Genomic DNA, 9,522 nt, shown 5'->3' with positions numbered 1-9,522 from the left:
GGGGAGGCGGGGGGGGCGGGAGGGACGAGCCGGGCCGTCGAGTTACCGGAGGGGAGAGGCGGCGTCGGGATAAAGCCGGCGGGGGATGCTGGCGGCGCGAGTCGCTCACCGGCTCCCACCAGAGTCGCTCTGAAGGGGACCGTAGCCGCGCTGAAGCGGCGGCGCCCGGGGCTGTGGCGAGAGGCAGCGCTTCCACCGGCGGGATAGGTGAGGCGGCGGCGCGGCTGGGACCCGGTCGTGGCTGAGGTGGGGGGGAGCAGGGGGCTGCCCGCTCCGACGGAAGCGGAGCGCGCGGGGGACGGGGGGGTGTTGCGCCGCGCGCGGGCCCCCCCCGCTGGCCCGGCCCCGGCCCGCGCCGCTTTGTTTACGGCGGGGCGGGGAGAGCGGCGTGCCGCCGGGCGGCCCTGCCCGCCGCCGGGCGCCTCCCGTGCGCTTGGCGCCTCCCGGCCGCCTCCCCACCGGGCCGGGGCTCCGGCCCTCGTACTCTGGGGAGACGGGGTCTCCCCCGGCCCCCTCTGCGGCCCGCGCCCTGTCTCCTCCCACCCTCCCTCTTCCGTCCCTTTCTCCCCGGCCCCGCCCGTGCAGCGCGGCCGGCGGCGGGGTGCGTGCCCGGCCTTCCCCTCCCGGCGCGGTCGGCGGCCCCCCGAAGCCCCCGGGGTGGGCGCGGCGCTCGCGCAGCCCCCGCGGGCCGAGCGGAAAGCAGCCGCCGCCGCCGGGCGCCTCCCGCCCCACGCCCGCACCCGTCCGACTGGCTCCGGTCGTCCCCCGCGGCAGCGGGGCCGGGCAGCCGTCGGCCTGCGGTGCTCGGCGGCCGCCGAGGCAGCCACCCCCGCGGGGGATGGCGGGGCCGGGCGTGCGCCAGGCCGCCCGGGAATGGCGGGACGGAGCGGGGAGGGTGGCACGGAGCCGGGCTTTGTTCCCGGCCCCGCCCCGCCGCCGCCGCTGCCGCCGCCGGGGGGTGCCCGGGGGCTGCGCGGGCGCCGCGGAGCTCCGGCGGAGAGATGCGTGTACCGGCTTCGGGTGGAAAGGGCGGTGCAGGCGGGCACGACGCTCCCGTCTGCCTCTGCCGCCCTCCGCGCAGCTGGCCACGCTGCTCGGCTTTAAATGAAACTTACTTTAAAATCCCGAGCGTCAAAGTAAGATAGGCGTGTGTGCGCCCTTCGCGTGGTGTGTAGCGCTTCGCTGGAGGAGTCACTTTAAGGTGCTGTTAGGACCTTAAAGATGCGTTTTTACAGTCTCGCATAGGCGTTACCGATGTGGCTACAAGTATTGTAGGGGCTTAACTAGTTTTTCCTCCTCCACTTCCGTATATATACTTCCAGTATTTTGGTTATGTGATCATTTTTGTTGACTGTAATGACACTCGGCTGCTCAGCAAACAATTCAGTTTGGGTCTTAACCAGAAATCGCTAGTCTGGCAATCAGGATAGCTCCAGGTAAAATGTCCTAAGGAATCAGGGAAAACATAAAAAAAACCCAACAACCAAACAAAACAAAAAAACCCCCAAAGTATTTTGGTGGTCACTCACACCAAAAGAGTTGCAAAAGCAGTTTGCTAATACAGTTTTGAGGAATAGTAAGACAGTCTGGAGATGAGGTAGCAAGAGTGTAACCTGGACTTCCTTCAGAATTACAAATCTGAAATGTGCCTTGGGAAAGAGATATACTAAAGCAGAAAGCAAGTTCTTCTTTACTCTTATGTGCACTGCACATCTCCCAAGCTCAGACTTCATGTAGTGAGAAAGACTTCGAGGGTAAGCCACCTTCGTGTAAATGCAGACCAGAAAGAGAAAGATGTTTATAAGTTATTGAGGTAGTAGGTAGAGAGACACTCACGTGGGCAGGAGCAAGCAATATGGAGCATATAGAGTACTGTGATAAAGAAGATGATCTGATGATGGTGGGTTCAGCAAAGAGTGAAATTAACTGTAGTTACTTAGGAAGTATTTCCTCAATGTGTTGTTTCCTCAGTAGGCGGTTTCAGTCGCTTTGCTTCTGCGTTGTTACTGTTGTGCTGAGGATATGTCCCGAATACTTCAGAATCTCTGTGGAAGATTGTTGAGTAAGTAAGCGCTGGGAAACCACACACTGATTCTTATCGTGTGACACTGTCGCAGGAAGGAAACAAACCCCTTGGTAAAAATTGTGTTGCAGGTTTAATAAGTCAAGCGTTTAAAGATGAGAGCGACGTTCTCTCTGTCCAAAGTTTCCTTTATCTGTGGTTTGTAGAGGCCCTTATTTAGTGGTACTTGATGGCTGGTGTTGTCAGTAGACAACCGACTTCCCTGGGCGAATTGCTGCTGTGAATGGCTCCTTATTTATATTCCAAAATGGATTTGGTTAAAGCCTGTGCTGACGATGTCTCTCTGGAAGTGGTTTCCTTGGAGCAGAGCGGCGGTATCTTGCTTTGGGATGTTGTAGAAAACTGTTGCTGAACTTCATTTCAGAAGAAAAGTTGTTTAATTTTTCTGTTGGGTTAGTTAAGGTAAAGTTGAAATATTGAGCTAATTCTGTTTCTGTTTCGCTGGCCTAGGTGAACCAAAGCGTGGTGATAGCTGGTTCTCGTGTGCTAGCATAGTACCTGTGAGGAGGGAAGTTGGAGGGTTGTAGGGCTGTAAGGCAAAAAGTAGAACTGTTCCGTTCTTCATGTTACTGTATGAGCACTTTCCAGTGTCATCCTGCTAGGCCTCAACAGCGGTTCTTGCATGTTTTTTTCACTGTTTGTCTTTTTAATTTTGAGGGGTAAAATTAATTGGTATGCTGAAAGTTTTTGCCAATACAATTGAGAACACACTGTCTGTATTTACTATTTCTAAGAATTTAAGAAGATTATAATTACCCCCCCTCCCAGTGGCTATGCATCAAGGAAAACAACTTGGAAAACAGTGTCTTACACATCAGGAGTTGCCTATTTTGTATGTAGTTGTGTATTTCAGGGAGTTTTATCTTGGTCATCTTGTCTAGTGATGGGTACTTCATTATTGCACAAAGGCCTAAATAACAATTTTTTTTTTTTTTGTCTGAGTTCCTTAAGAGGCATGTAGGCAAACTTTACACATCAGTGGACTCGCATAATACAGAACATGGGTATATAATATGTTCCCTCTGGCTTAGAGAACCGTGAGCTTTTAGCAATTTTTGTCTATATTTAAGCCATAGCTTAAGGGAAACCATAGGTGTTGTGCAAATAATAATGTGAGAGGAAGGTGCTATACACGTATATGAGTTATGTAAGTTATTGTGAGAAAAGTCAGGATAATAGTTCAGGGTTTGTGACCCTGTAACTGTAGTTACTGGCATGCATTGCCTTACCGGTAGGAAATGCAATGTAGCTTATCCATCAGCAGGAGGGCAGCTGGCCTAGTGCATGGCCTAGCTGTGGTTTACCACTTTGTACTGCTTCTGTACGCTCACACCCAAACAACTTTGAACCTTTATGACTTTTGTATCTGTAATAATCCTCCCAGGAATGACTATGGGTTGGAGAAGTTTTGCAATGTTAGAAGGTTTTAGGATTCAGCATTATTCTTGTCCAGTCTCATTCCAAATTCCAGTGAACTCCAGTAATAGATGTTAGCCAGACTGACTCAGCTAGGATTGCTTCTGCCTTTTTTAATTGATTAAAATAGCAGTTCTTCTTTCTAGTGTTCAGCTCACTTATCTGCAGTGTTTGACAGGTAATTCTCTAAGTATCTGTGTACTGCCATATAGCTCTATTTCTTCTAAGGCTTCTGTTGACCTTCCTTCCCTCCCCTCCCCCAAATCTATTATAATCTCTAATTCCCTCTGACATAAACACCTCCCAGGAAGAATGACAGAATACAGTCTCGGATAGCAAGTGTCCAATACCATCACTGGAGGATACCAGAAAGGAATAAATCCCCTCGAGCTAGTTGAACAACAGTGTCTGCTCTTGACGTGGCTTCAGTTTTGAGGGATTTTTGTGTTTATCCCTAGTTTTTCCTAGTGACTTATGTTTGTGCGCAAAAATGGAAGAGGAACAAACATTTTTTAAAAAATGAACTTCTAAAGTTGAGTTTGAGGTTCTCTGAAATGTCTAAATATTTGGTCCGATACAATGGCCTGGTGCCCAGAAGCTGTTACTGTAAGCTTTGGGGTTTTAACAGTTTGTTCTTTACATGGTTATTCTTGCCCTTGTCAATGTGAGTAACGTGAATTGTTTTTTGCAGTTAGTGATGATAGACAAAGCTGATCTGTGTGGAGTTTGCACAGATCTCCACACAGGAGTACCTTTCTTCCACCATTCCAGCCACTGCTTTGGCAGGTGGTCTGTACAAGTGTAAGTGAACTGTACTTTTTCAGAGCTGGGGCTGGGTTAGTCCAAAATAGCTGGCTTTTCAGCAGAGTCTGTAGCAGGAGACTTGGGACTATTGACAGGCACACTTTAGTGGTGCTGTTGGTCACTTTTGAGTTAGTGTGGTGACCTATTTTCTTCTTTTTCCCTGTTTTCCAGAAAATGGAAGAAGTCTCCTGGCTTGGACCTTTTTCTCTCCTCTTTTCTTCTTTGGTTTTTAACTGAAGTCACACCAGATGATGATGATGATAAAAACAAAACAAGCTTTATGTGTTTTGTCATCTAACTATGGGAAGACTGCTTCAGAATTAAATAACTGATACTTGGGAGTATTTGTAATTTTCAGGTTGTGTGTTAATAGCAGTTTATGTCAGTGGCAGTTGCCAACATTATTTTTCAGCTTAAATAGCAGTTCTTCCTTTGTGATGTTTATTTCACTTATCTTCAATGTATTTCTAGAGAGTAATAGTATAATTTTGCTGAACCAGGTAAACCAGACTCTCTGTTGTTTGGGCGAGATGTTTCCTGTTCACCTGATCATCCTAAAATCCCATCGTTGCCTTCTTTCATATATGTATTTTTCTTTTTAGCACACCTTGACCAGACTTGTATGAAGTATTCCAGAGAAGGTTCCAGTGGGACTTTACACAGGTCTTTTAATGCTCTGGCGGAAATACCTTGCCAGTAAACCTTAGGATCCTGTTTTCTTTCCTCAGTCCTCTTGGGGTTTCTCTGCTTTGTCTTCATAAGTTGCAACTTGTAACAAAAAATATTACTACTGAAGTATGTTATGCTAAATGGGAAGAGAAGCTATAGGTTAAATACAGCATTGATAAGTATCACTGTTGCCAACAGTCCTTGGGCCTACCATAGTTCAGGTCATGGAGGGAGAGATGTTAGTCATACTTGTGCAGAAAGTATTCAAGGAGCTCAAAGATACCCCTAGCAATGTGTGAATAAACAAGGGAGAAGAGCAGAACTTAAAACCGGGTACCATTTTTAGAGGCAAGAATGTGCTGAAAAGATCCTTGTGAGAATATGGGTAAGACCTGCTCTGCAATATTCAACCCTGCTTGTTTATCCTTTCACAGAAGACTTACTGCTGTTGATCTTTCACTACTTGTTTTTTGTAGTAGTCTCAAAGACAACAGTTGTGCGGGTTTTGTCAGCCCTATGCAGTTAAGTTTATTTGTTTGGAGTAACTGAATATAATGTCGGATGTGTTTATAAAATAAGAGCTGGGGAGAGTGGTGAAAACTACAAATACAGATAGTTTGTTGTACTTGATCCAAAAGATAAGGCTCTAGTAATTCAATGCGGGAGACTGTTAAAAGAGAATAAAAGAAGCGTAATTCATTAAAAAAAAAAAGTGAGGGAATATCTATACCATAAGGCTTGAGAATGTTATGATAAAACCAGGTCTTGGGAATTCACATTTGAAGTTCATATTGCAAAGATTGACTTTATTTCTCCAGCGATGTTGCCCAGTTTTGCAAAATGAAGAAGCATTTTCTTTTGTAAACGCTGTGCCCTAAAGGGGACTTGGAGTTAACAATAGACCTGGACAAAGACTGATTCTCTCTGTAGAGAAGCTAGCATGAAAGGTGGGTTGAAGTGGTCCTAGGCTTTTTTATCTATCTTGTATGATAATAGTCCTTATCAACACCACTTCTGTTCTTGTGCTGAATCAAGAAGTGTTATCAAGAAGTGAATCAAGGAAAGAAGTGTTAGGGTTGTGTCTGTGGCAGCTGAACATTTTGACATTGACAGAGTTTTCATGATCTTAAATTGAACTAATCTAATCTGCCAGTAATGCTGATCATGTTAAAAAAAGATTGCTGTAAGCAAAAATGGTAAGATTTCTACCTCTGTAGACATAATCCAAAAAAGATGTTGTCCAAAAAGCTGAAGAATTACTGTCTTGTGCACTGTGACTACTGACTGGCCTGTTTATTCCCTGGAGTAGGGTGATGAGCAGTAGCTGGTCCCATGATGGCTGGTGCTGTTGCAGTGACTCGGGGAGCTCCTGGATACCCCACTTCACCTCATAAAGAGAAAGGAGTTGGGAGTGAGGAATGAGTGCTCCTGATCTTGGGAGGAGTAGCAGTAAGAGTAGGTCTCCCTGACAGCTTTGCTCCAATACGGCAAACTGGTTTGTTTCTCTGTTTCCTATAGACACAGATCATGGAGATGCTGCCCCATTCTCTGTTCCTTCAGTTTAGACCTCACCTCTGCCTCCCCATTTCAGCCTACTTGGTGGTAGGTGTTGCACATAAAACTGGTCAGAGATGTTTCTTCAGATGGAGTTACTACGTATGGTTCTGTGTGTGTGTGTATATATATCTTTACATGTACCTACCTGCAGAATTAATAGGTGAATAACTATAGAATAGCTGGTACAGGTGAGAAGTGGTGGATAGCAAGCGTGGGAACAGAAGGCTGGGTAGACACAAGCGCAAAATGAATAGAATAAGCTTTTGGGAGAGGAATGTGAGAGTCTTTACCATTATACGCATTTCTTTAACTAACACTTTTGGACCTTTGCTGTACTAGGGAAAAAATGAACCTGATTTAAAAACATTTAAAAACACTCCTCTTGCTGTATGCCATGATCAACTTTTGATATTATAGTCTGTTATTCAAAATCTGTAACTAGATATTGCACTAGATATATCAATTTAAGCATGTTTTTCTGCAACTGCTTGAGCAGGTAAGAAATCTGCTAACTGTTATACTTCAACATTGTCTGGTCAGCATATTTGAAGAACTACTAGCATTTTATATATAGGACCTGAGTTTAACCTCTATTAAAGTTGCTTTGGGGGGAAGGAGCAGGGAAAGTGGCTTCCTACTTTGTTCAAAGGAGTAAAGTGCTTTTTTGTGTGTGGTGGGTCTTTTTGTTTGTTTATTTTTTGGGGGGTTTTTGTTTGTTTTTTTGTTCTTTTTTTTTAAATTTAAATCTATATAGACTTTGGTACTGAATGTGCATAAAGTTCATGTTGGTTCCTCCTAATGGTATATAATAGCTAAAGAAAAACTTTTTTGCCACGTATCTTTCTTTCTCTTTGTACAGGCACAGTAATAAAACTGCTCAGTGATTTAATAGTTTTTGGCACTTTTTAGGAAAGAGAATGTATTTTTAGATTTAACAGTCTGTTAAGGGAGGAAAAGTAGTACATAAGCTGTTGATTTTTCATTCAGTAGTTCCAAGTGCTTGAACCCTACTAGATGTTGATCTCCAAAAGCTTATTGAATCAAAAGGAATTGTTGGTTTTGGTTTGAGATACTTTCAAAAGTAGGAAATTGCCAAAAACAGTTTGAAGGTGTGATATAAGCTCCTGTTCTTTGGATTTAATTATTTAGTTTCTTGCTTATAGGCTAATTTTTAGTTTAGTCTGTGCTTGCAATTTATTTTGTAAAAAGGGGGGAAAAAAAAAAAGGAGTTTAATTCCTAGAGCTATTTGGTATTTTTTGCATTTTCCCTGTTGCTGCTATAGTGGTGGTGGTGCACAGGTCAGAATTTCAGGCTTCTTGCCTACGCTGCACTCATGGAAGTTCTTGCTTTTCCTTTTGCTGAAACTTTGTTAATGTAGATATGGTGAATGATGGTGTTTAGGTCAATGGCTGCAAGAGCTTTAGTAGGAGCCACTGCAAATGCTCTAGATGCACTGTTTTGTTTTATTGTTGCAGGCAGCAGTGCATCTGAGGAAGAAGGTGGTCGTTGCTGTTGGTTATGGTCTGCCATTTCCCCTCCCCAGTGCATATGAAATACGAAGGAACAAGTGATGATAAATGTCTAGGTGACATAAGATTAAGCAAGCTGGAGTCTTATTCATTACTTCCCTTTGAAATACTTTGTGTGTAATTAAAAATTTGTGCTGGCACAGACTTGGTTTTAGTTGTTTTCCTGGTGGAAGCAACATCCGTTTGAGGTAGTCTTAATATGTGAATTGCTTACAACCTCTGATGCTAACGGAAGAGAGCTATAATTTCTTTGTCCTCTGCAGATCACTTGCAGATTGGACGCTCTTATTTTGCAGTTTCTTGAAAAGCAGCACAGAAATACTTTCTCTCAGATAGCTAGTCCCAACTTATAGTTTGTATAATAGAAAATAACAAAAGTCACTTTTCGGGGTCCCAAAATAAAATCATTGGTTCTATACTTCAGCTGAGGAAACACTCCTCTAAATCAACAATCAGAAAATAGCAAGGGTAAAGGTGGGAGACAGAGGGCATTAGCACCAAGGGAAGGTGTAACTGAGCAAGTCTTGCATCACTCTAGTGTCTGAAGGCAGTGGGTTCCTTGGGCTGTGGCATTAGTAAAGGCAATTTTTATTAAGAGGCTGATCTGAGAGACTTGAAAGGTCTTATACCTAGGTGGAAATATCCACTGTGCTCTGGTAAAAACCCTGTCTGAGTTTTGGCATATTTCTAATACTCTGAAGTGAGATTCCAAAAGATAAAAAGTTATAATCAAAACTTAAAGAACAGGCAGATTTTTGTGGCACTGGCCCAATGGGCATGATTTGTGATTCACATACTTTTCTTAGTCCCTTTTCCTGCTAACTAAGGAAAGGGGAATGCAAACATACATTTTCATATTTCAGTTATCATGGTCAAGTTATTACACATTTGACACCAAGCCCTCCTCTAAAGTTTATCTTGCAAATCCTTCTCGACTACAAATGGGGATTGTATGGGAGTCTTTTCAATTGAAGTTTGTCAGTTTGTAAATGGAGAGCTATTTATATTTCTTATGAAGAGAAAGTGTTGAACCAGTATTACAAATGTAGTTCTCTGGTGCAGATGTTTGGCGATATTCCAAAGTTTTGGTATGACTGAGATACGCATCCTTTTCTTCTTTTCCCATGATTCCTCTTAGGTGATCTTGATCTGCCTCATGAGCGTTCTCACTTCCGATGAGCGTTAACTCATCAGTTACGTGGAAGCTGTACCTACCTCAGTTTCTTGCCTATGATCTGTGCATCTTCCAGATGCAATATCTGTGTTTAATTTCTTCCCCCCACTACCTCCAAGCCCCCAAAAGACTTGCTTTTTGCATTGGGGACCCCTGCTTCTCTCCTGTTTACAGCTTTCATGCTTCCCCGTGGTTAACTGGTCGGCAGCCACCCAGCCTCAGTGGTTATGTGGATCGTAGAGTGGAAAAAAGGCTGTGTTTCAGTAAGGAGATGATTGGTGAAATTGGG

At 44.4% G+C, this 9,522-nt stretch overlaps 1 protein-coding gene across 1 annotated transcript in view; it reads left to right on the top strand.

Moving 5' to 3' along the window:
* The first annotated feature begins 35 nt into the window (after nt 1-35).
* FRYL (FRY like transcription coactivator) overlaps nt 36-9,522 on the top strand; it is a 178,014-nt gene continuing 168,527 nt past the window's right edge. The window contains exon 1 of the mRNA XM_072863010.1: nt 36-207. The gene's annotated coding sequence lies outside the window, so the exon portion shown is untranslated. The remainder of the gene's footprint in view (nt 208-9,522) is intronic.

The sequence above is a fragment of the Ciconia boyciana genome, chromosome 5 (assembly GCF_034638445.1).
Source record: "Ciconia boyciana chromosome 5, ASM3463844v1, whole genome shotgun sequence".
NCBI classification, from domain to species: Eukaryota; Metazoa; Chordata; class Aves; order Ciconiiformes; family Ciconiidae; genus Ciconia; species Ciconia boyciana.
The sequence above is the reverse complement of the archived record's forward strand: the minus strand, read 5'-3'. Positions and strand labels throughout refer to the sequence as shown.